This window comes from Rattus norvegicus, chromosome 2 (assembly GCF_021556685.1).
Source record: "Rattus norvegicus strain SHRSP/BbbUtx chromosome 2, alternate assembly SHRSP_T2T, whole genome shotgun sequence".
NCBI classification, from domain to species: domain Eukaryota; kingdom Metazoa; phylum Chordata; class Mammalia; order Rodentia; family Muridae; genus Rattus; species Rattus norvegicus.
Window position 1 is genome coordinate 186,728,197 of NC_141535.1, and position 21,773 is coordinate 186,749,969.

The following is a 21,773-nucleotide window of genomic DNA, read 5'->3' on the forward strand; positions in this document are numbered from 1 at the left end:
AAGTGCTTGAGTGATAACGACCTTGTCACGTTTCTGTTGAGATATGAGTTTGCAAACCAACCATAGCATGAACACTAATCCACAGCATAGGGCTGCACCAAACAGAGCCACTCCCGATAAGTAGTGGGCACCTCATCTGGTTCTCCTCAGCTGCTACCACCAAGGGCTGTAGTCAAGCCGCTCCTATAATAAAATTTAGAATTCCCAATTGTTAGCAACTACTCCAGAAAGTTCACCCACTGTGCTTGCCTAACAATAGATTGGGGGAGGGTAACTCTAGACACTGCAGACACAATGGCTGCAGCAGTAATGGCTGCTACAATAGCAGTGAAAGTAACAAGGTCTTTCCCAGGACAGTTTAGGATTGGTCATTCTTCTCTGGAACAAGCAGCAGGCAAGGGAACCATGTCTGAGATCTGTACAACCAGGGCAGAGTTCCCCAGTCCACAGCAGCTTCATGCAGATGGCATTCCTGTGAAGCTACAGACTGCAAACTAACAACACCAGTCAAGGCAGCAAGAGTCACCAGGGGAATGAGGGGGGATCTTCCATCTTCCTCTCAGGGCAGAGGAATGACTCCAGGGACCCGAACCACGAGAGCTAAATCTTCATGCAACCAGGATCAGCAAGTCTCACCAACCACCTCTGGCAGCTGGCACACTCCTGTAGCATCCTGTAGAAAAAACACAAACATTCCCTCTTCCCCATATAAAATATCTGAACAGGATCATGCCAATACATGCATCTTTCTATTTCACCTAGGCAGAAGTATGCCTAGTTGTAGGGTGCCATAAACACTCAGAGTGTTCCTTGGCATACAAATTTTAAAATTGGAAATAAAAGGAGTATTATTAAATAATTGTATAGCATACAGGGATAACTACCCCTTTTTATTTATTAAGATATAAACTGTCTAGTATCATTGTCCTCCCTTGTTAAGGGGTCCAGGCAATCTAGTTTGAGTTCTTAAATGTCCTATAAAGGAACAGTACTTAGTGTTCTTAACCACTAAGCCATCTCTCTAGCTCCTCACAAACTTTATTTAAGCATTAATTAGAAATGTCAAATCCTGTAAATATTGTCTAGATTCAGTCGTACTAGAAATCCCTGAACTGGCAGGGCGAGGCTGGGAATTGAAAGTAAGCAAATGGAGTCTTCCTCTTTTCATATCAACTGCATTACCATTTTCAAAGAGCTGGGTCTATGGTTTTGTTTAGTTGTCTGAGCCAGAGCACTGAAAGGACAGTGAGTTGTCAGACAATTTAAACTGAAATCATCACTCACTGATTTCATGTAGAAAACTTGTCTCTAATAAAGCATTAAGTAATTGAAATCAATTGTAAACCACAAGCAGCACATTGGCTATCAGTATATGAATTAAAAGCTTGATTTTTAAACATTTTAAAAACAGCGGCTAAAGCACGGAATCTAATAATCTGTGTTGAAGCAGGGGAAACTCAAGAGAATAAACAAGTGATCCAATCATACATGTAGCCTTTTCATTAGATGAACCACCTATAAATACAGTAAGCGCATTTTCTATGGGTTGTATGCACAAATTTACAGTAAATACAAAAGCATGTAAAGAGTAAAATTATCAATTTTGCCTGAAAAATTTGTATAAGTGATAGGTCAAATATCAGTATTTTGTAATAACCAATTTGATTGATGTTTGGAATAAGGTATGTTTTACCAGGTTTCTTTTTAAAATACTTCTATGACTCTAGCCTACAATTCTGTATTAACACAACTGAAGCTTTATCTCCAATGTGGATAACAAAGACCTAAGTCCTCTGGTAAGGTGAGGTACTTAGCCAATTAACATATCCTTAGAAGCTTAAAATTAGTTTTAAATATTCTTTTCTGGAGTAGTGTAACAGCTACTCCCCAAATATTAAAGCTCATTTTGAGAGCAAAGATTTGTAGTAAAAATTTCCATATACACTGAAAGATTCAAAGTTCTAACTTCTTACATTGAAGAAGCAACAAAATTATATAATATAATGATACCACTTTATGGGCTCTCTAAAATTATAAGCAAGCTCACGAAATGAAAACTCACAATCGCCAGGATGTAAATAAATTGCATAAAAACAATCCTCTAAATCTATCTTGAAATGGCAGTTGGAGTAAGCAAACTGGCTGTAATGCTCTCACAAGTTCCAAAACCTCATGAATCCTTCTTAAATCCTATAATAATCTCTACCTGTTTGATTTTTTCTTAATTACAAATAAGTTTGAGTTAGTCAATGCAACACTGGCAATCCTTAATCACAATCTTTAAGTTCTCCTTGTAACACCAGAGCACAACCACAAGGTTACCTGAGTTCTGAGTACTGACTAGGCAGCTGTCCTTGGGGCAGTGGAATTAGCATTAAAATACAGATAACTTCAGGGCAAACCACAACTTTGGAAAGCAAAACTCAACCTCCAACAAACTAGTCTCCAAAATCTAGTCTCTAAAACACCGAGTTTGTCCTTCATGCTACAAAGTTTGACTGCCAATTCCTACATATGAACACACGATGGTGCAGTCTCCAATACCTCAACAAAGAGACATTATCCTAAATTCTTTTAGAAGCCTGGTTTCTAGAGTAAGAATTCCATAAAAATATTATCTCAATTTAGACCTGTTTCCCTAGGTTGGCTCATGTCACATGTTGTCTAGAATGACTTTATCCAACTTACCAGCTTTATGTCAACTTTCTGTTACCAATATTATACCTTTTTAACCATATCCAATAACTTAAAAGCCAATAGTCCATAACCAAGGCATGTAGAGCATATTTATACATTTAAAACCAATCAGAGGGCTGGAGAGATGGCTCAGTGGTTAAGAGCACTGATTGCTCTTCCAGAGGTCCTGAGTTCAAATCCCAGCAACCACATGGTGGCTCACAACCATCTGTAATGGGATCCGATGCCCTCTTCTGGTGTGTCTGAAGACAGTGACAGTGTACTCATACATAATAAAGAAATAAATTTTAAAACCAATCAGAAACAAAATTGAAGTGGCTACACATGTCTTTAATATTTACACCAAGCACCATTTTTACTTTTCTAGCTATGATTTTAAGAGAAGCACCTTAGGGGTTGGGGATTTAGCTCAGTGGTAGAGCGCTTGCCTAGGAAGCGCAAGGCCCTGAGTTCAGTCCCCAGCTCCGAAAAAAAGATCCAAAAAAAAAAAAAAAAAAGAGAGAGAGAGAGAAGCACCTTGTCACCTGTTGAGTCTAATAATCAGCTCATGCAGACGCTCACCCCTGGGCAGCTTCTCCAGCTGACCTAGACACCTGGCTACAGGTACAGGGCTCCAAGGGCTGATTGAAACTGCTTTTTATTCATTTGTTCCTTTTTTGAAACGAGTTAAAACCAAATCAAGGTGTGAACGACTGGCAGATAAAGTTTTTACCATTTTCTCTTTTGAACATGAAACATAAAACATTTAAGCAACAAGAAACAAAAACCACAGACACAAACTGACATACATGGACAGCTTGGTGCACCAAGGACAGACAATAGACAAAGAGGGAAAAAACTAGATGGTGTCAGCAGAGAGGTAGGATTTCCCCTTTCCCACCACTTCCACGGTGATCATCCACTCGAGTGGAGTTGATATGGACGGTGGATTGTCTCAATTCCTGGACTAGTCCATCAACGTGTTGAAACCAAATTCCTGTAAGATACTGAGATATATTACGGGATATCTGAGCAGCACGACTGACATTCACAAATGGTATGGAAGTGAAACACTACAACTCTGAAGACAAAAGTTTAGAATTGAGATATCTTTTTGTTTGATTCTCCTGAATAAATTTTTCAGGCAGTCTACCTCTATCAAATCTGATCAGTATGACTCTCTGAAGTTTCCAGAGCCTAATCACACCTTTTACAAGCACAAACACAAAATTTTTCTCCCAAAATACTGTGTTCCTTTTATCTCCTTTTCTTTTCTTTTTTTCTTTAGAGACCTTTTCTCCCTCCGACATACTTTCTTGTTGCTCTGCAAGGACCCTCTGACCTGTCCTAACGGCTGTAACGGCTTCCCACACAAAGAAAAAAATAAACAAAATTACCAGCCTTGCCCACAAAGGATCCATAACTTTCGGTTTCTTCACAGTGGCTCTCCACCTAGGCCCATATCTTTCTTCTTCATAGCGAGCTGCCTCATCTTCTAAATCCTCTTCCTCAGAGGGGCTAAGCTCGTCTGTTTCTGAACTATCAAGCCCCAAAGCCTCTAACTCCTTTACCGGATAAAGGCTTTTCCTTTTCGGGGCTTTCTCCTCCTTTCCCTGTTTCTCTCCCGGGGCGTCCTTTCCCCTATCTCTCGCTTCCTCGGATCCAAGGTCCTTGGAAGGGTCTTTTTTCTTATGTGCACCTTTTCTCTTTGAGCTCTTTAATCTTTCATTCCGCTCTGTTTCTGACATGCTGTATCAAGACCAAACATGCCTCTCAGAGCTTACCAGGAGTTCTGGACCCTCTCCTCGAATGAAGGCTCTCCTCGGCGCCGGCGATGGTGAGGCTTTTTTTCCGGGTTTCGGCACCATATGTCCTGCGCTATCGTCTCGCCAGCAAGAACACGCGCGCAGACACCAGGATCCTTCTGCAGCAAAGCATTTATTACATCTTGAAGAGGAGAGACCCGGGGCCCAGAAAGGCGCTGCTTATAAAACCCTAGCACAGCGCGCCCACACCTGATTGGTCACTTACCCATGATCTCATAGGCATGCCCCGGAGTGGGCAAAGACCTGGCGCGAACACACTCTTGCACATGCGCACACAGCTAACTTCCTGAAAGGAAGTCGGGCTGGCGCGGCGGAAGCCAGCGCCATCTTGTAATGGCGAATGCTATCCCGGCTTTCCACGTGGGGCGCAGTGGAAGCCAGCGCCATCTTGTGGTGGCGAATGTTATTGCGGCTTTCCACATTGCTTGTTTTAGGGCTTCCATTGCTGTGAAGAGACACTCAGACCATGGCAACTCTTACGAAGAGAGTATTTCATTGCAGCTGATGTAGAGTTCAGAGAGCTAGTCCATTATCATGGTGGGAAGCATGGTGGTATGCAGGCAGCTGTGGTGCTGGAGAGGTAACTGAGAGTTGTAGATTGGATTGGAACTACATCCAGATCAGCAGGCAGCATGAAGAAGAGAGTAACCCTGGGCCTGGCTTGAGCATCTGAAATCTCAATACCTGCCCTCATGGTGACATGCCTCCTTCCTCCAACAAGGCCACACCTACTCCAACAAGGTCACACCTACTCCAACAAGGCCACACCTCCTAATAGTGCCACTCCCTATGGGGCTATGGGGGCCATTTTTATTCAAACCAGCACGTTGTCGTAAGTCATATGATAAAATATCACTTGGCTTTTAAAGCAAGGAACATTCTGGTGTCTGCTATGATGAACTTTTAGGACATTTAAGACAGAACTGGAAGAACGAATATTGTTGTCCCATTTTTATGAAGGCTCTAGAAGAGTCAAACTTGGCGAGACAGCCCGTAGTCTTCCCAGGGCCTGCTGGAGGAAGAGGCAGGCATAGAGGATTATTACTTAACAGCTATGGATTTCAATTTGGGATGGTGGACATTTTCTAGAGCTGGATGGTGGTGGCATTGTGACTGTCACTGAGCTGCAGCTGGTCAAGATGCTAGTGTCTGTGTTCTGCTATTTTACAGTGCAGTAAAACGAAACGATCCTTTCTGCCTGGCCAAGACTGATGACTGATGAAGTACAAACTCCCCAAGACTGTGACGTCCCTGACACCCCTAAAATAAGAGATCGGATATGTGTGAGGCTAGTCTTCTCTCACAAGGCCTTGAAAAATACAAGCTAACTTTCTAAGCTAGAATTTCCTTGTCTCTAAATCAGAGTTCAACATATCTATTGTATTTTATCCTTTACGTAGGAAGACATCAAGTTTCCTTAGTCCCTAAAGTTTTGTTTGCTGAGTCCACTCCTGGATACGGGAGGTGAGGACGAGGTTCAGGTTTGGGCATTCAGTTTTTCTTCTTCCTCTGAGCAAATGGGCTTAAGACCCAAGGAAGGTCAAGAGAATTAATCCCCAAACTCTTACTAGAACAACTAAAGAATTTCTTCTTTTGACTGGGCTGCCAACAGGATAGAACGTGAGAGTTGCTGGCAGCCATTTGTGATTGAGGAGAAAGCTTACCAGAGAATAAAGAAGACATGGAAAAACTTGATCTGAGGGATGGAGAGCCTGAAATTACATCAAGATAATATGATCTAGGGGCTGGAGGGATGGCTCTGTTGGTGAGTGTGCCTGACACACAGCATGGGGATCTGAGTTCAGACCTGTGGCACCTGTGTAAAAGCAGGCAGGGCAATGTGCTTCTGTAGTCCAAGTACTGGAGCAGGTGGGAGGAGGCTGATGCAGGTAGATCCCTGGAACTCAGTGAGCACCCAGGCTAGCTGAACTGATATGCTCTGGCTTCAGCGAGAGGTCCTGCATCAAAAACAAGGTGGAGCACCAACCAGGAAGACAGTCAAAGTTGATGTCTGTCCATGGATAGACACCACACATACACACACATGTACACACACACACACACACACACACACACACACATGCACACAGGTACACACATACATCATACACACACATCATCACACACATCACACACACATCACACACACATCATGCACACACACATCACAGACACACATCACATACACACATCATACACACACATAGCACACACATCACATATACATCATACACACACGTTACACACACACATCACAGACACACATCACACACGCACACACACACATCATACACATATACACATCACACACACACATACACACATCACAGACACACACATCACACACACATCACACACACACATATCACACACACACATCATACAGACACACACATCACACACATCACACACATCACACGCATAAACGCACATGATAATTCTATCTAATTCCTGGGCTCAGCAGCACCCGAGGGTCATATCTTCATGACTCTTTTGGTAACATGAGCCATCGATTGATTTTTGTTGTCTAAAACATTGCATAATCTTCTTTTGTTCCTTATAACTAAAAAAGTCTTGACGAATGCATTTGCCTTGCTGTGTTATGGGAGAAAGTAAATGCAATAATTGCATAAGGCCTGCAGTTCATACTGTCTTATCCTTGAATCCCATCCAGAAAATGTTAAGTGTGACATTTACATACAGATAGACACAAAAGCACAAAACTGGGAATTCTGGGTATGACCCAGATTGTACAAGCTCAGAATATAAACTCAGAGAAAGCTTAAAGTTGTCCTAGGTGAGTCCTCTTCTTCATGAAGCTGGGTCAGACATGGTGTAGGAACTGAGACTCCACAATCAGATGTTGTCATCTGTGCTAATTAAGAGGTTGAAGCTTGACACTGTCATTTGCATGGAGATGGCATTTGACTTGTGTATTTAAATGAGGACTGCCTGTGAATAGGGGAGAACCATCTTCTTCAGGACAGAAGGCAATATAAAGTATCCCGCCTCATCTCAGGACAGCAGCCTTTACATAATTTCTCTAGATAAATTAGTCCGTGGGAAAGTGCGCTGTACGGATGGATGATTCTTTCTGTTGGGGTTTGGCTTGTGTGCTGTTTGTATTGTCAACTCTGCCTGCTCCGTAGCCTTCCTCCTTATAGAGAAAACCCTTCTTCTGTGCCAAACAGCATATTCTTAGTTCAAAAAGCATCAAGTCAAAATACAATATTTGTAATTATCTGAGCAACTATTAATTAATTAAGATCAGTAGCTGGAGAAGGGAGTGAATTGATCTCCAAGTGACTTAAGAGAAGTCAAGAACAGACCTATGATAAGATAGCTGTTCCTAAGCCACTATTCCAATATGCCAAAGCTGCTCTGGGCTTGTCCATAGAGCAGTGGCTGTGTAGATAAGGAGCGATGGCAGACTCTGACAGTCACTGTAGCTTGCCTCAAATGGGCAAAGGCTGATGGCGAGCATCTCATTTAGGATGTAGCTGTAACTCCTACCAAAGGGGAAGGAACCTCAAGGATTTAAAGGTCACAAGGTCCTAGAACAATACGAAAGGTAAGAAGGACTTCTGAAATGAGTAGGTACTTGGATAGTATCTGAGAGTTAGGATGAAATAATGACCTAGAATATTCTTTATTAGTCTAGTTCCTATCAAACTATGAATTCTTCAAAAAAAAAAGTGATACAGTACAAGACCTAGTAATTCCACTATGTACATACTCAAGAAAATGTAAATATATTCCCACAAAAGTTTGTAGCTGACTGTTCATAGCAGCATTAAGCACAGTGGCCAAGGTGCAGAAACAAACTAAGTGTCTATTGACGGATAAATGGATGAATACAGTGCATATAATAGTCATTTCAGAAGAGTGAGGAACCCTCAGCTGCGATGTCACCATCAGATTGGTCTGTGGGCTAGCCCATGACATCTTCTTCTGGTTATGGATCACGTAGGAGGGCCCAGTTCACTGTAGGTGCTCCTACCCTCAGGGACAGTAGTCTTGGGAACTATGAGGAAGCACACCCAACCAGCCGCGAGGAGCAAGCCAGACAGCATTGCCCCTGCACGCCTTGTTTTACTTCTTGCCTCCAGGTTCCTCCCTGACCTGAGTTCCTGCCCTGACTTCCTTCCATAATGGGCAGTGACGTGGAACTCTAAGCTGAAATAAATCCCTTCCTCCCTGAGTAGTTTTTGGTCCTGGTGTTTTATAACAGTCATAGAAAGCTAAGATGATATCCTTACAATGGATTCAAATTTTAGCTATTCAAATGAAGTTCTCATTCATACCGCAGCGGTAATTCATGATATATAGGTATTTCTTACAAACTCAATGCCAGAGGAAGGAAGTCAGATTCAAAGGGTCACATAGTATGGTTTCATTTATTTAAAATGTGAATTGGCAGATCTATACACAGACACGGACGGTAGGTTACTATAATGCCAAGGGCTCAAGGGAGAAAAAGGGACAGGGAGTTGCTATAGATGAGTATGAGTTTTGGGGGGGCGGGGAATAATGACTTTGTTATGGAATTGGAAATTGGAGACAGCAATGTTTTGGCTAATATAGAAAAATATCATTGAATTATTCACATAAAAGGGTTGATTTTATAGTATGTGAATTAATAAAACTATTTAGTTAGTTACAACTTTGTGAAGACTCCCATAGCTTCTTGGTTTGAATCAACCTTTCCTTCTATGTACAAACTTTAGAACACACTTTCCTGTGGATTTATGCAATTTTACAATGCACCTGCCTCCTCTGGCGATTATGAGATCTTCTAGGGAAGGATGATGTCTTGTCTGTCCTGGTGTCCTCAAGTGAACACATGAAACTCATTTACTGCATATTCAGTAGATAGATCAAGTGAAGGGATATTCACTTCGCAAGCCTTCATAAACCACGGCAATATTGAGCAACCTATATTAAACACAGCAAATGTTCCAAATATTCTGTATGCAAGACTTTGGTGATGTAAAAGTGGAAAAGGCACCGTCTCCAGCTCTGAGCAATGTTTCCCCACAATAGTTACAGCATTTCCATGCTTAGAATGCACAGTTAGCTATGACATCCACAGCTAATAGTTTAGGGATGGCAGACTTACCACCTGAGGACAATGACAGGCAGCAAGACGGGAGTGAGTCCTGGAATTGTTAGGGGATGACTGCTGAGGTGCATTCCACAGCCAACAGGAATGCTGCACTGCTCTGCACAGTGCAGGGGACCGGAAGGTCTCAGAGTCAGCCGGAGTCCCTGAAGAGAGATCAGCCCAGAACATCACGTGCAATCATGATCTACCGCACGGCTCTAATCAACTCCAAGTGTTCACTTCTGAAGCTACGTCCTCTGGGGTTGGGAGGACGCAAAGGAGAGGAAAAAACAAGGAACACTACGACCCTTGCCTTCCTACTTTCAAATTTCAGGCTTCAAGCTCATGACCAAAGCAGGTTGGAGGAGAGGTGGGGTGACAAGTTAAAAATGAGTGAGATTTAAAATTCCTTTGTCCTGGTCGTGGCTTGTTTGATGTGACCATTACTTTACGAGAGAAGCCAGATCCAAGCTCTATCTGAAAAAGTAAAACACAGATAAATGAATCTACCCTAGATGGAGACAGCAGAAGGGATCCTGAACAAACAGGTGGGAGGGAGGTTGGAAAGGCTCCAGAGCCAAACTAAAGTCTTTTAATTCTAATATTTATTTTGGTGTTGGCTTTTACACTATATGTTTTAAATATTGGAGATCACTAACTCTAAGTACTCAATACTTCAATTACAAATAAAATGTTATATATGTGTTTGTGTATATATTTGTAATTGAAGTATTAAGTACTTCATATATGTGCCGTATATATATGGTGTATTACATGATGCTCTGATATGTGTATCATAGCAAACTGTTAGGTCAAGTTATTAACAAGTGCATCTCCACACTATCTTTGTGAAGTGGTAAGGAAAACTTAGTAAGAGACACAGCACAGATCAGACATGCTGCAAGGAATCAGTGGCTCCTTGAGCACTCTAGAACCACATTTACTTCTATGTCAGGGACACTGAAAAGTCTATTATCAGTTTTCAAATATATCATCATTCACCCTAGGAACTATAGGAACTACTCTGCCTGCAGACTTCTTGATCTTAGTCCTCCTGTGCAACTGAAGTCTGAGTCCTTTGGTCATCAATCTTTCTGATTCCTTCACAGCCCTCCAGTTTCCACAAGCACGGTTTTACTTTCCATGAGTCCAATGATTTGGGGTTTTTGTTTTGTTTTGTTTTTTCCTTGTTTTGAAGGCTCAACATAAAAGTGAAACTGTGAAGTACGTGTCTCTGTGTCTGGCTTGTTTCACTTAACGTAGTACCTCCAGTTCCATCCATGTTGTCATTAGTGACAATGTAGCCTCGGTTTTAAAGTCTGAATAGTACTCTATTGTGCATTCACACGTTTTCTTCATTCAAATATCCAATACAGCCACGGGCTTACATTTCATACCTTGAACATTATGAACTGTGCTACCATGGCAATGGGATTGTGGATGTCTTTGATGTACTGCCCTGCCTTCCTTTGGATGCTGACCCAACAGTGGGGTGACTAAATCACGTGATAGTTGCATTTGCAAGTCTTGAAGCTTTTCATTTGGATATTTAAAATGTACATTCCAATAATTAAAATCATTTGGGCAAAACAATGGCTTTCTGCCTAACCTGCATTTTACAGCCTGCTGGACGCCTTGAATCATTTTGAATTTTACTCTGGATTTCACTATCTCCCACCCAGTTTCCCCCTCATTAGTGCAGGTTCTTTTCCTTCCCTGCCAGGCAGAGTGTCAGGCCCGGCCTCCCTGAACAGCAGTTCTGATTCCTTGATGTGAAAGGGCAGCACGGTCATTTAAACCTTACCCAACCTCTTTGCATCTGATAAAGTTAAACAGCTAAGAAGGAAATAAGAAGGCCATGCTTGTGGGCCGCATAGTGCGTGCTGGTGCTCACGACACACCTGCTTGCTTTTCCTGGTCAATCATTTCTTTTGAAGACAGATTTTTCTCTTGCCTTTCTCGCTTCTTTCATTTAGACTTACTATATTTCTTTTTTTTTTTTTTTTTTGGTTCTTTTTTTCGGAGCTGGGGACCGAACCCAGGGCCTTGCGGTTGCTAGGCAAGCGCTCTACCACTGAGCCAAATCCCCAACCCCAAGACTTACTATATTTCTTGACCTCAGCCATATCAAGTTTGTCAGGCATGGTTGTCCAAGGAGTGGACCAAGGTGCGTGAATGGGATTTTAGTGGCTACCAAGGTTCCATTTCAGATTTCTGAAGCTCCTCTATTCTGTTTTCTGTAAAGGGTCCTTTTCATTCTAACAGTGTGCAAGAATTCCCTTCTCTCCCTCCTGGTCAGCATTTAGTACCATTCATCTTTTTGGTAACAGCCATTCTCACACATAGGAAATGACCTCTCATTGCAGTGTTGACTTGTGCTTCCCTGATAATTAAAAATACTGAACATTTTTTATTCTTACTAACTACTGATGTCTTCTTTTGAGAAATGTCTATCCAAGCTAGAGAGATGCCTCTTATGTAAGAGCACTGCCTCTGAAAGGCTGAGGAGCTGAGTTCAAATCCCTAGCACCCAGAGAAAAAGCTGAATATGGCTGCTCATGTCTAGAACCCCAGCATTGTAGGCTGGAGACGGAACAATCTGCAGAGCTGACTGGACAGCCACCAGTCAAGGCAAAAGAGAGAGCTTCCAGCTCACTGAGAGACCCTATCTCTAGACAATGAGGCGGACAGTGACCTAGGATCTGAGGCACCTCACTCTGGTCTCAACATACGCTCACATAGGTGTGAGTGTCCCTATGTTCACACGTATGCCTTAGGGGTAAGTGTCCCTGTCCCTGTACAGGGCTTTTAGACAATCTGCTGACAGTCAGAATTCCTGTCTCCTGCATGTGGGTGACCAGTTTTCCCATTGCTACTCATTGAAGATGCCACTTTGCCCCACTTTCTGGTCTCAGGATCTTTATTGAAAACCTGTCAACTCTGGGTAAATTTATTTCTAAGTTCTCTGTTATGATTTAGTGGTCATGGCTGTTTTATAGCATGACCATGTGGTGTTTCTGTTGTTGCTATATTACAGTATCCAATCCAGTAACATAGTGTCTCTAGCTTTATTCTTCCTTAAATCTCTTTGATATCTGGGGCCTTCTGTTGCTCCATGTCAATTTTAGGATTCTTTTTCTACTTCTGTGAAAACTTCCATTGAAATTTCATCAGGGATGATATTGGATTTGTAGGTTTCTTTGAGCATTGTGGACATTCCAACTTTCCCAATGCATGAACACAGAACACCTTCCTATTCATCTCTGTTTTGTTTCTTTCATCAGTGTCTCAGTCCGCTCTGTAAATATTTCATACCCTTCTTTAAATTTATTCCTCTTTCACTGCTGTAGATGCCACTATTTCCTTGATTCACTTTCTAGTTTATCATTTGGGTACAGAAGCACACTGCTTTGGGAATATTGGTTTTGTAAATACTTCAACTCTACTGGATTCAGCTATTAGCCCAGATAGTTTTTGGAGTCTTAGAGTTTTCTCTATGCTTTCTCACTTGTCTGTAAACAGACAATTCAACTTTTTCCTCTCCAAGTTAGATTCCTTTTATTCTCTTCTCTTCCCTTATTGCTCTGGATTCCAATAGTAAACTTAATCAAAATGGCAACAGTGGACATCCAGGCTTCGTCTCCGATCTCAGTAGAAAAGCTCTTAATTTCTCACCACTGAGAATGGTGTTAGCTAGGGGCTTGCTATGACTGTTTTTTATTGAATTGAGATATATTGCTTCTAAAGATAGCTTTGAGACTTCTATCATGAAAGTCTGTTGGCTTTATTGAAAACCTCCTTTGAATATACTGAGATGACTTCCTTCTATGAGTCACATATAGACTCATGTATATGAAACAATCCTTTTGTTTCAGAGACAGTGCCCACTTGATTGATGGATGAGCCTTTTAGAGGCTGTTGAATCCAGGTTACTAGTAGATTCGTATTTATGTCCATCAGGGATACTTTCCTTCCAGTGGCTTTGATTGACTTTACTGTCAGGCTAATGCTTGCTTTGTCAAATGAATTTGAAAGTTTTCCCTCTGTATCAGTCTATTAGGGATGCTGCAGTCATTTCTGAACAATACAATCTTATTGCTTATATTTCTCAAAGCTATCAGGATGAAGCCAAGCATCAGCTCATGGTGTCTAGTTCTAACTCAAACGATGCACTTTTTTTTTTTAAAAAAAAACTCAGGACAGCCATTTATTTACAAGCACTGTAAACAGTACAAGATACTTCAGAGGTTTAGAAGTTAATATGAGAAAAATACCAACAGTTCATGATACTAAATTCAACTGTTTCTGAGGCGAGGTGGCTTAAAAAGGAAATCTAGAAACCGAATTCCAACTCTAGGCCTCTGGCTAAGTCGTCTTCCTAGTAATGTTCGTTCCATTGCATCCTCTCAAACCAGAAGTGACTTGGGAAACCTCCCCGCAGCAGCTCTGGGGTGAACCGAAGTCTGTGTAGTCCAGTCAGGTCTTCACAAGGAACTGGCTTTTATCCAGCTTCCCTCTCTCCTTAAGGTAGGCAAACAGGTGCCTTCTGCGTCTCCACGTGACCTTAATCCCATACTTCTCCTCAGGGGTGTCCTTGACCAGAACAGGCCCCGGCTCCGGGGTCCTGGGGGTCCTAGGACCAAGGATGCAGCTAGGAAGACTGTTTTCCTTCTGGTCTGGGGAAATGGGATCTTCTCTTACCGAAGACCCTGGGGTCTGGATATCGGGGGACATGAACACATGAGGTAAGCTTTGAGGTACGTGCACTGACAGCTCCCCACAGCTCTGGGGACTGAACAATGGCACTAAAGGCCTTCTGGGAGCATCCTTTTCTGAGTTCTGGAGCTGCTCTCTGTTGGATAGCAACAATGTCTCTGAACTCGAAGACTCTGGACTCTCAAAGGTTAGACGTGGAAACTTGCAGGTAGATCTCCGAGTTGGGTGTCTTGCTTGGTCTCGGTGATGTTTCCGGTGTGTTGGAAACCGGCTTTCTGCTGCTTTATCAAACTGAGGTAACACCCAGGAAGTGATGGTGCTCTGATCAATGGGTTTGCTGGGCACCTGTACGGTGTGGGTAATGGGCTGCTGGTGAGATTCATAATGGGGTTTGGGGCCCTCCAGTGGCTGTTAGTGGAATAGCAGCTGGGCTTTCTGGCACTGTCTGCGTCTCTTTCGGGGAGGCATCAATGGGTAAATGAAGAACAGTTAGTAACAACATGATGCAGGCTGCCTTCCTGGTCTGGGTCAGAGTCCAGTTGCAAACCATGCCCGCCCTCCCGGCCGCGGCCGCCGCTCCTCAGGACGCCCACGATGCACTTTCTTGCTGCATCCTTACATGTGGGAGGGGAGAGATACTCCTTTTAACTTTGGATCAGCATTCCCATTCTTCTGAAAGGGTCATCTTCTTGTTATATTACAGACTAAATTCTGGTGTGGGCACCAGGATGCAGGCCAAAATACCTTCCACTTATTACTAATTCAGTCTCCTCATGCTCATATAGTCCATTGTTTTACGTTTCAGTCTTGTTAAGAATGTTTGGAATTTATCTTCTTTTCTAAATTACCCTATTCATTAGCATGCGATTGTCTACAGGCATATTAGCAGTTTATTTCTGAACTATGACTTGAATGTCTCTTCTTTCACTTCTAATTCTGAGTCTCTGGCCTTCCCTGCATCTTCTTAGAGAACATAGTTGATAATTTTATCTTTTTTTTTCATTTTATTGGTCATTTTTAGTGTCTACTTTTATTTCTTACATTATTTTCTTCTCCCTGCTAACTTTGGACTTTGTTTCTCTTTTTCTGGTTTCATGCATTAGCTTATTTCATTGTCGGTTTTAAGGTCAGCCTTGGTCACTATGGAAGAGTATTTCGTTCTGAAGTTGTGGTTTATACTGTGCTCCTGGCTTTTTCCACAGTGGTTTCCAGCCTCGTGTTTTACTTCCTCTTTGACCTGCTGGTGGTTAGGAGTGTGCAGTTTAATGTCCACATGTCCACATATCTGTGGATCTTCTGAAATTGCTTCTGTTACTGATTTCTAGCTTCACATCACTGTGGTCAGAAAGATATTCTATATAATCTCAACCCTCTTTAATATTTTAAGACTTGTTTTATGGCCTAACCTTTGACTCAGATGAGAGAATGTTCCACATACACTTAAGAAGAAAATACCATCTTGTGTTGTAGGACAGATTGTTCTAATTAGCTCAAATGTAGTTCAGACCAATGTTTCCTTATTGACTATATGCTTGGGTTATTTATCCATTACTGAAAAAGGGTATTGAAGACTGGTACTATTACTGTACTCTGTCTGTCTCTGTCTCTGTCTCTGTCTCTGTCTCTGCCTGCCTCTGCCTCTCTGTCTCTGCCTGCCTCTGTCTCTCTGTCTTTGTCTGTCTCTGCCTCTCTCTCTCTCTCTCTCTCTCTCTCTCTCTCTCTCTCTCTCTCTCTCCCTCTCCCTCTCCCTCTCCCTCTCCCTCTCCCTCTCCCTCTCCCTCTCCCTCTCCTTCCCCCTCTCGATTTCTAGATATCTTAGTACTTTCTTGACCTAGACCAGCAAGTTGTTGTTCAGTGATAAGACCCTAAAGGCAAGGACTGAGGATAAGAAAATAAATAAAACAAGAAAGCTAGAACCAGGAGGTCTTGCAGAGACTGATAGTTAACACCAAGCAAACTTATTAAGAAGTGCAGCTAGATTTGCAGTGGGGAAATAGAAGTTAATAAAGTTAATAAATTTGCAGTCAGCAGGAAATTAATAAAGCAATGTTGCATTAAGGGAACACAGGATATCTTAAGTTCACCACAGACTGAGCACATTGGCTTTGGGACTTGTGATGCCAGTCTAAGAGGAAAGGGATTATTCAAGTTTCCATTAACCAAACCTTAACTTCTTCCAGGCCCTGGCCCCAGACCCAGCCCAGACTCAGTCCAGACCTTGCCAAGTCTGCCCATAGGCAAGGACACATAACTGTTCTTCTCTTTTGTCCTTTCATCAGGACCTCTAAGAAAGCCTTGAATCAACCAGGCTCCCAACATTTGCTTATTTGTTTAGGTCTTTCATTGTGATGTGCATGTATTTTCATAATGCTTTATTCTTAATGAATCCATTCTAATATCACTATATAATGTGCCCACCCCCACTTCCTCCTTCCCTTCCAGTTTTTGACTCAGAGACTTTTTTCCTGAGTAGGTACAGCTGTTCCTGCTCTTTCTTGGTTTCCCTTTGCTTGGGTATCTTCTATCCTTTCATTTTCAGTCCGTGAGTTTCTGGCAGGCAGCATACTGTTGAGTGTTGCATTCTTTTTTTTTTTTTCTTTTTTTCGGAGCTGGGGACCAAACCCAGGGCCTTGCGCTTGCTAGGCAAGCACTTTACCACTGAGCTAAATCCCCAATGCATTCTTATCCATTCAGTCACTCTATCTCTTCTGTTTGGATAGTTAATCCATTACATTCAAGATAATTACTGCCAGCTGAGGACTTCTTTTGTCTTTGTTAATTGTTTTCAGGTTATTTGTAAATCCTTTTACCTTCCCTCTGTTGCAGTTCTCCATGATGACTTGATGCTTTGATTCCTTGCTATCTACCTCTTATGTATTCACTATAGCCTTTGACTTTATGGTTATCATAGCATTTACATAAAATAGGCTATTTTAAGATGATAAGATCAATCATAAAAGATAACGGGCAGTTTAACCTCATAATATCCATTCTGATTTTGATTTTGGTGTGCAGATTTTCAGGGTTTTTTCTTATATCATTAACAAATTATTGTGGCTAGTATCTTGATAGTTTAAACAATGTATGCAGGTTACTTAACTTGCAGAGAATTTCCTACTTTCTCATCTTTTTTTGTTTTTTTTTTTTTTGTTTGTTTGTTTTCTTTTTTGTTTTTTGGTTTTTTTGTTTTTTGTTTTTTTTGTTTTTTTTTTTTTTGTTTTTGTTTTTGTTTTTTTTGTTTTTTTTGTTTTTTTTTTGTCTTTTGAGACAGGTTTTCTTTGTGTTGCCCTGGCTGTCCTGGAACTCAATTTATAGTCCATGTTGGTCTTGAGCTCATAGAGATTTGACTGCCTCTGCCTCATGAGTGCTGGGATTAAAGGTTTGCATCACCACTGCCCAGCTTTTTCTGATGGTTGTATGTTACCAATCCCTTTCTTTATCTTTCTTCTTAGAGATCAGCCCTTTATCATTCCTGTAGGAAAGAAACCTTGTGGTGATAAACTCCCTTGGCATTTATTTGTCTGTTTTTTTAAAATAAAAACTCTTGCATTTTTAAGTCTATTTTATTTATACATGTATGAGTGCTCTGCTGCATGTACACCTACATACCAGATGAGGGTATCAGATCCATTTATAAATGGTTGTGAGCCACCGTGTAGTTGCTAGGCTTGAACCTTGGTCCTCTGGAAGCGCAGCCAGCGCTCTTAACCACTGAGCCATCTCTCCAGAACCCTCTATTTCATTTTTTTTTCAATAATTTATTTTCTTTATTTGTCTTACATCCCTATCGTAGCCAGTTCCCCCCTCTTCCAGCCTTACTCTTATAAATTCTTCCTCCATTGCCCCTTCCCTTCTTTGCAGAGAAGGGGGAGCCTCCCTTGGGTACCACCCCACCCTGGGACATCTAGTCCCAGCAGGAATAGGCACATCCTCTCCCACTAGGCTTAACCAGGCAGTCCAAGTATAGAAAGGGGGGCCTGAATTTGTTTCCTAGCACCCATAAAGGGTAGCTTACAACCACAAGTAACTCCAACTCTAGGGAATCTATCATCTTTTAGCTTCTGGGGCACCTGTTCTCATATGCATATAAATCAACATATACACACAGGTAGCTAATAATTTTTAAAAATCATTTTATAAAAACCCTTAAAATCCCAATAAGTTAACAGGTAAATTGACAATAAAGAGACAGAAAACATTCTCCCTGGCTTTTCTTTTCAGAAATAATCATGGCACCTTGCCAAGTACAAGCTGGGCGCAAAGCAAAGGTTCTCAAACGTCAATGGACCTAAACATCAACCAATCCACTGGATCTGAGGAACTTGCACACTTTCCAAGGTCCTGCTCAATCCTGAGTTCTATGTTGCAGTCCGAGCTTACCACTACTGGTGGAAAGCAGACTTGTGGCAGCTGTCAATCCATTAGACTGTGGTTCTCTTTGGGGGCCTCAAGCTCCACAGGGCTACAGTGGACACCATATATGGAAGAAATAACTTCAACAAGGAATTGAATCTTCAGGGAAGATATAGTTTCTGCAAGTCATTGGGGTTTTGTCTGTGCCCCCTAAAAACTCTGCTTGTGTGGGATCAGTTTCTGTGATGTCTCTGCTGTTAGGGACTTTTCTCATGTAACAAGATCTCTTCTTCTGAAACTCCTATTATACAAACATTTTCTCTTTGGATACTGTTGGTCCCACAAATCTCATGAACTTTTGTTCATTTTTCCTTTTATCTTCCCTGACTATGCTTTTAAGCAATTTGTCTTCTAACTCACAACCTTTTTCTTTCACATGCTCACTTTCATTGATGTTTTTGGTTGTATTTTCTTCACTTAATGACTTTTAGCTCTAGAATTTGAGTTCTTTTTTTTTTTTTATTAAATAATTTCAATCTGTTAAGACATCTTGTTTGGGGGCTGGAGAGATGGCTCAGTGGTTAAGAGCACTGACTGCTCTTCCAGAGGTCCTGAGTTCAAATCCCAGCAACCACATGGTGGCTCACAACCATCTGTAATGAATCTGATGCCCTCTTCTGGTGTGTATGAAAATACCTATAGTATACTCATATAAATAAAATAAATAAAATATTTTTTAAAAAAACTATTTTGTTTGGGCCATTGTTTTCTAGATCTCCATGAGCTCTGCAATTTCTTGAGGTTCATTGAGCTTCCTTATATTATTTAAAATACTTGTCAGGCAAATTCTATATGTTTAGTTGAGGGGTTTATGGCTGGTGTTGTATTTTGTTCTCTCAATAGTGATGTATTTCTGTGGTCATTAATTTTGATATTTATGGTCATGAATTATTTCCTGGTTTGTTTGTTTTTTCAATTTTCTTGGGTTTTTGTTTTGAATTTTGTCCTTTTTTTTTTTTTTTTTTCCTTTGCCAAGGACCAAACCCAGAGCCTTGGGCTGGCTAGGCAAGTACTCTACACCAAGCTTAACCCCAAAGCCTAGGCATCCTTTCTTAAGTAGCATGCGAAGGAATAGACATCATTATTGCATTCATACATACCTGGGTTTGCTGTTCTTGCTTCCTCACTTCCTTCCTGAGGCTCCCTACCCCTCCCTTTCCTTCCTTAGCAGTCCCTCTTGTGATACCAAGTGACACACATCTCCATTACCTTCTTCTTAATTGAAAGCACAGCATGATGCATGAAGTCCCACGCCATCCTTGCACGAGAGCCATACTGACCTCCTCTTATCACTCCAAGTTTAGTACACTAATGAAGCAAGTATACTTTAAAGATGGACACCGTCCTGTTTCTTTTGTTTATGGCAATCCTGGAGGTTGAACCCAGTACCCAGCACATGGCAGACAAGTGCTCTACCACTACATATATCTCTGGTACTTTCATTTTAATTTTTCCATTTTCAACTTCAGTCAAACTTTACAGAGTATTTAAGTTATAGTTCATTTTTTATTAATACACACACATCTCTTTATGTTTACAGTGTAAGGCTTGAAGTGAGTCTAAACTACTGGGAGACCCCCTAAGTGAGGCATGAGAACGGAGTTCGATACAAATGCAAAAGGTTTATTTTCTGGCACATCGGGGGCAGCCCTTGGTGGCGAGTGACTAGAAGGCTGTGACAAGCAGTTTTTATACTTTCAGAGGTACGGGTTACGTCAGCAAGGTTACAGTTCAAATTTACATGGCATGCCTTCGAGCTCTATCTGGGACCAGGGGGTCAGGTACATTCTGTAGATTTTCAAGAACGTCCCTGCTCTTCCAACAACTGTGGGTGGAGAATGGAACTTGGCCTAATCTTGACCTGAGGCAGTGGGTGTAAAGCTGGAGAAATCCCTTAGGGTCTTCATAACCTGTCGTGCGCTATTGTCTCGCCAGCAAGAACGACGCGGAGACACCAGGATCCTTCTGCAGCAAAGCGTTTATTACATCTTGAAGAGGAGAGAGCGAGCCCCAGAATGGTGCTGCTTATATACACCCTAATGTGGCGTGTCCACGCCTGATTGGTTGTTTACCCATGATCTCATCAGGCATGCCCCGGAGTGGGCAAAGACCTGGCACGAAGGCACTCTTGCACATGCGCACAGTTAACTTCCTGAAAGGGAGTCGGCTGGCGCGGCGAAGGCTGGTGCCATCTTGTAATGGCGGAGGCTATCCTGGCCTTCCACGTGGGGCGCAGTGGAAGCCAGCGCCATCTAGCGGTGGTGAATGTTATTGCGGCCCTCTACAATAATCTACCTACGTTCTACCAGGCCAAGTCTCTCTCTCTCTCTCTCTCTCTCTCTCTCTCTCTCTCTCTTTAAAGATTTTTATTTATTTTACGTATGTGAGTACACTGTAGAGTGAGTACACTGTAGCTGTCTTCATGCACAGCAGAAGAAGGTTTCAGATACCATTACAGATGGTTGTGAGCCACCATGTGGTTGCTGGGAATTGAACTCAGGACCTCTGGAAGAGCAGTCGGAGCTCTTAACCACTGAGCCATCTCTCCAGTCCCCCAGGCCAAGTCTCTTAATAGCTCTTATACTTCAGTAAGAACTAGGGTCTTTCAACATAATTTCATGTTGAAGTAGTATCTTAATTAGGGTTTGTATTACTGTGAAGAGATACCATGACCATGGCAACTCTTATAAAGGAAAACATTTAATTTTTTCAGAGGTTTAGTGCATTATCATCATGGTGGACAGCATGCAGGCAGACATGGATCTGGAGAACAAGCAAAAAGTCCTACATCTTGATCCACAAGCAGCCAAAGAAGACTATCCCACTAGGCTTGAGTGTATGAGACCTCAAAGCCTGCCTCCACAGTGACACACTTCCTCCAACAAGGCCACATCTCCCTATGAGTCAGCATTCAATACCATGAGTCTATGGGGGCCATTCCTATTCAAAGCACCGCATAGTATTAAATGTCTTCATCAGCAAGAAGACAGAATAGAGCTTCCCAAGGCGCATTTCCTCACAGAAATGCTAATTCAAAC

The 21,773-nt window shown here is 41.9% G+C and overlaps 1 long non-coding RNA gene and 1 pseudogene across 3 annotated transcripts in view; one reads left to right on the forward strand and one right to left on the reverse strand.

Annotated features, from left to right (window-relative positions):
* LOC102553665 (uncharacterized) overlaps positions 1-21,773 on the forward strand; it is a 50,151-nt gene that overhangs the window by 17,729 nt on the left and 10,649 nt on the right. For 2 of the 3 annotated variants that reach the window (XR_015676616.1, XR_015676598.1), the window contains exon 4: positions 5,673-5,832. The exons of the other annotated variant lie outside the window; for it this stretch is intronic. This is a non-coding gene — a long non-coding RNA (uncharacterized LOC102553665). Of the gene's footprint in view, positions 1-5,672; positions 5,833-21,773 lie in introns of those variants that run through there. 3 annotated transcript variants of the gene reach the window in all.
* Rhno1-ps2 (RAD9-HUS1-RAD1 interacting nuclear orphan 1, pseudogene 2) lies at positions 13,795-14,892 on the reverse strand (annotated as a pseudogene).